The sequence below is a fragment of the Ictalurus punctatus genome, unplaced genomic scaffold (assembly GCF_001660625.3).
Source record: "Ictalurus punctatus breed USDA103 unplaced genomic scaffold, Coco_2.0 Super-Scaffold_197, whole genome shotgun sequence".
NCBI classification, from domain to species: Eukaryota; Metazoa; Chordata; class Actinopteri; order Siluriformes; family Ictaluridae; genus Ictalurus; species Ictalurus punctatus.
In genome coordinates, this window is record NW_026521094.1 from 302,241 (window position 1) to 307,240 (window position 5,000).

The 5,000-nt window shown below is 58.8% G+C and overlaps 1 non-coding gene across 1 annotated transcript in view; it reads right to left on the minus strand.

Moving 5' to 3' along the window:
• The window catches only part of LOC128631103 (18S ribosomal RNA), a 1,872-nt gene extending 1,471 nt beyond the window's left edge, over window positions 1-401 (minus strand). The window contains exon 1 of the ribosomal RNA XR_008395251.1: window positions 1-401. This exon is cut by the window's left edge and continues 1,471 nt beyond it. This is a non-coding gene — a ribosomal RNA (18S ribosomal RNA).
• Window positions 402-5,000: the final 4,599 nt, after the last annotated feature.

A 5,000-nucleotide genomic window follows, 5' to 3' on the forward strand; every position in this document is an offset into this window, starting at 1 on the left:
ACCCGTGGTCACCATGGTAGGCGACTATAGTACCATCGAAAGTTGATAGGGCAGACATTCGAATGAGTCGTCACCGCCGCGGAGGGCGCGCGATCGGCTCGAGGTTATCAAGAGTCACCAAAGCGGCCGTGGGGCCCGAGACCCCACGGATGGGTTTTGGGTCTGATAAATGCACGCATCCCCAGCCCGGCTCCCCCGAGAGGGAGAGGAGGGTCAGCGCTCGTTTGCATGTATTAGCTCTGGAATTGCCACAGTTATCCAAGTAACGTGTGGAGCGATCAAAGGAACCATAACTGATTTAATGAGCCATTCGCAGTTTCACTGTACAGTCCGTGTGCACTTAGACCTGCATGGCTTAATCTTTGAGACAAGCATATGTTACTGGCAGGATCAACCAGGTAGCGCCGGGAGCCCCGGGTGGGTGGGGGTCACGCCGCGCGGCCCGCCGCCCTCCCCCGGCGCGGGGGCGGGCGGACGAGGGCCGGCGGCGGACGCGCTTTTTTTTTTTTTCTCTCTCGCTCGGTCGGGCTGGCGGACCTAGGAAAACTGTGATCCTCCGCGGGCGGGCCGGCCCGGGCGGCGCCCCCGTCCCCGCGTGCTGCGGTTGCCGGGGGGCCCCGGGCCGGCCGGACCCCGAAGCGTAGGGCCGACTGAGTCGGGACGTAGGGGACCGGCCGTATACGACTCTCTCCGAGAGGGGGGGGCTCTCGCTCTCCCCGTCACGGCTCCGGGTCCGGGAGGACCCGTCGACGTTCGGGTTCGCGGGGACGACACGCGGGGCGGGGTAGCGACCGCCGTGCCCATAGCGGCCGAAGCCGGGCAGGAGCCTACCCCAGGCGTGCGACGTATTCGTATCTACCAGGGTTGAGAGAAAGACCGCGGAGCCGCCTCCGCGTTGGTCTCTTCTCTCGGGGGCGCGCGACGACCGTGGTCGGAAGTGCTCGGTTCTTGCACCCCGGAGGGGAAAACCGCACTTTGGCGCGGGCGAGAGCGAAAGGAAGAGGGCCGGGTCCTCCGGGAGGGCCCCGAGAGACAGACGTCGAAGCCGCCTTCGCGGTCCCTTCTCTCGGACGGCGTCGCCCGGCACGACCGCCGCCACGAAGTGCTTGGACCCCGTCGATTCCTACGATCGCTCACAAGCCCGACGGCACCCCTCCGCGAAACCCCACCTCTGCGGACGCCGTCCGGACGAGGGACGGGGCGCGGGGGCGGCCCGGGGGGGCGCGCGTCGGGTCGGGGGGCGAAACGCGGAGAGGGCGCCCGGTCCTTGCACCCCGGAGGTGAAAACGGCACTTAGGAAAAAGTTCAGGACTCTGAACGGACGACGGGCGAAAGCGGAACCGTCCTCCGTGGAAGGCCCACGCGAGACGGACGCGGAGGCCGCCCTCCCGGTCCCGTCCCCGGGCCTCCCGCTCACTCCCCTCGACCTCACCACCACCGGGGCACTCCGAGAGACGGGGGAGAGCGGAGCTCTGAAAACGGCGAAAATGGAAGAAATCAGAAGCTCCGCGGGCTATCCGGGGACCGGGGAGAGACGCGGGAGCCGCCTCGGGCGCCTCTTCCCTCGGACGGAGTAGCCGGGCATAACCGCCATCCCGGAGTGCTTGGACCCCGTCAATTCCTACGATCGCTCATGAGCCCGACGGTACCCCTCTGGAAACCACCCCGAGTGAGGGTCCTCCGGCCGAGGGGCGAGCCCGAAGAAGTGCACTCCGGCCGGGATGCGGGATCGGGGGAGAGCGCCTGGTTCTCACGCCCCGACGGTGAAAACCTCACTTTGAAAAAATTTCGGACTTAGAAAAATTTTCGGACTTAGAAAAATTTTCGGACTTAGAAAAATTTTCGGACTTAGAAAAATTTTCGGACTTAGAAAAATTTTCGGACTTAGAAAAATTTCCGGACTTAGAAAAATTTTCGGACTTAGAAAATTTCCGGACTTAGAAAAATTTTCGGACTTAGAAAAAAAAAAACCCCACCGGAGACACTGAGCACCACCAGGGGCTTCAGCTATGGGCTTCCCCAGGCACAGTGCACTATTTTCGGGCAAAATGGTCAACCTCCACAGACATTTCCCTTGAACCGAGCTCCATCAGGGGCATCAGCTATGGGCTTCCCCAGGCATGATGCACTATTTTCGGGCAAAATGGTCAACCTCCAGAGACATTTCCCTTGAACCGAGCTCCATCAGGGGCATCAGCTATGGGCTTCCCCAGGCATGATGCACTATTTTCGGGCAAAATGGCAGACTTCCAGAGACATTTCCCTTGAACCGAGCTCCATCAGGGGCTTCAGCTATGGGCTTCCCCAGGCATGATGCACTATTTTCGGGCAAAATGGCAGACTTCCACAGACATTTCCCTTGAACCGAGCTCCACCAGGGGCATCAGCTATGGGCTTCCCCAGGCATGATGCACTATTTTCGGGCAAAATGGCAGACTTCCAGAGACATTTCCCTTGAACCGAGCTCCATCAGGGGCTTCAGCTATGGGCTTCCCCAGGCACTGATGCACTATTTTCGGGCAAAATGGCAGACTTCCACAGACATTTCCCTTGACCCGAGCTCCATCAGGGGCTTCAGCTATGGGCTTCCCCAGGCATGATGCACTATTTTCGGGCAAAATGGTCAACCTCCAGAGACATTTCCCTTGAACCGAGCTCCATCAGGGGCATCAGCTATGGGCTTCCCCAGGCATGATGCACTATTTTCGGGCAAAATGGCAGACTTCCAGGGACATTTCCCTTGAAACCGAGCTCCATCAGGGGCTTCAGCTATGGGCTTCCCCAGGCATGATGCACTATTTTCGGGCAAAATGGCAGACTTCCACAGACATTTCCCTTGAACCGAGCTCCATCAGGGGCATCAGCTATGGGCTTCCCCAGGCATGATGCACTATTTTCGGGCAAAATGGCAGACTTCCAGAGACATTTCCCTTGAACCGAGCTCCATCAGGGGCTTCAGCTATGGGCTTCCCCAGGCACTGTGCACTATTTTCGGGCAAAATGGCAGACTTCCACAGACATTTCCTTGACCCGAGCTCCATCAGGGGCTTCAGCTATGGGCTTCCCCAGGCATGATGCACTATTTTCGGGCAAAATGGTCAACCTCCAGAGACATTTCCCTTGAACCGAGCTCCATCAGGGGCATCAGCTATGGGCTTCCCCAGGCATGATGCACTATTTTCGGGCAAAATGGCAGACTTCCAGAGACATTTCCCTTGAACCGAGCTCCATCAGGGGCTTCAGCTATGGGCTTCCCCAGGCACTGTGCACTATTTTCGGGCAAAATGGCAGACTTCCACAGACATTTCCCTTGACCCGAGCTCCATCAGGGGCTTCAGCTTATGGGCGTCCCCAGGCATGATGCACTATTTTCGGGCAAAATGGTCAACCTCCAGAGACATTTCCCTTGAACCGAGCTCCATCAGGGGCATCAGCTATGGGCTTCCCCAGGCATGATGCCACTATTTTCGGGCAAAATGGCAGACTTCCAGGGACATTTCCCTTGAACCGAGCTCCATCAGGGGCTTCAGCTATGGGCTTCCCCAGGCACTGTGCACTATTTTCGGGCAAAATGGCAGACTTCCACAGACATTTCCCTTGACCCGAGCTCCATCAGGGGCATCAGCTATGGGCTTCCCCAGGCATGATGCACTATTTTCGGGCAAAATGGTCAACCTCCAGAGACATTTCCCTTGAACCGAGCTCCATCAGGGGCATCAGCTATGGGCTTCCCCAGGCATGATGCACTATTTTCGGGCAAAATGGCAGACTTCCACAGACATTTCCCTTGAACCGAGCTCCACCAGGGGCTTCAGCTATGGGCTTCCCCAGGCACTGTGCACTATTTTCGGGCAAAATCACCTCCAGAGACATTTTTCCGAGCTTTTCAGCGGGCTTCCCCAGGCATGATGCTATGCAAAATGGCGATTTCCCAGCATCTTCCCCCATGATGCTTTGGAAAATGGTCACCTCCAGAGGTTGCCCTTGAACGAGCTCCGCTCAGCTATGGGCCCCCAGGCCTGATGACTACAAAATGGCAGACCCGGGAGCATGAAAGCTAGGGGCCAGCTAAGGAGCTTAATCGGCAAAATACTTCCAGGGACAGTTCCCTTGAATCCCCACACTGTACATTTTCGGGAAAATGCACCGACCCGGGGACCCGGCCGTTGAAAGCTGCTCACCAGGGGCTTCGGCATGGGCTTCCCCAAATGCACTATAATAGACCCCACATTTCCCAACCGCTCCACCAGGGGTCAGCTATGGCTTCCCCAGGCATGGCACTACCGTGTACCTTCGAGCTCCACCAGGGGTGTGCTTCCCCACTGACTGTGGCAGACTTCCACAAATTTCCTTGGACCGAACCACTTCAGCGCCTCCCCAGGCAAATATGGTCCCTCCAGACCCATGGTATCCCTGGACCGAGTGAGCTATCTGCCCGATGGTCAACCTCCGAGTGAACCGAGCCCCAGGGGGCTATGGTCTTCCCCCATGGCTATCTTCGCCCATGGTAACCGTTGGGACTTTGGATTTTCGAGTTTCAGCCGGGGGGCCCATGGTATACCCCGGCAGACCGACCCAGGGACCGAGCTCCACCGCTTCAGCGTGGAGGACCGTTTCCGGGCAAAATCTCGCTTTCGATTTGCCGGCGAAATAAACGATCGCACGGTGAGCGGGCAGCACCCAGAGGTGTTTACCGTCGCGAAACTGCTCGCAATCCCCCTGCGTGAGCCCGGAAAAGTAAGCCCGAGCCCGGGGAAAGCCCCCCTCGAAACCGCCGTGGATCGTTTGGCGAATACTCCAGCCACTTCCCCCTGGAGCTAAGCCCGAGGGAAACATGGGAGTCCACACTTTCACCCCGGGACAGTGCACCGAGCCCGGGGGAGCCCGGCCGTGAAAGCCCCCGTGCTGCTCACGCCCGGGGAAATCGGCATGGGAGTCCACACTTTTACCCCGAAATACTGCACCGAGCCCGGGGGAGCCCGGCCGTCAAAGCCCTCCGT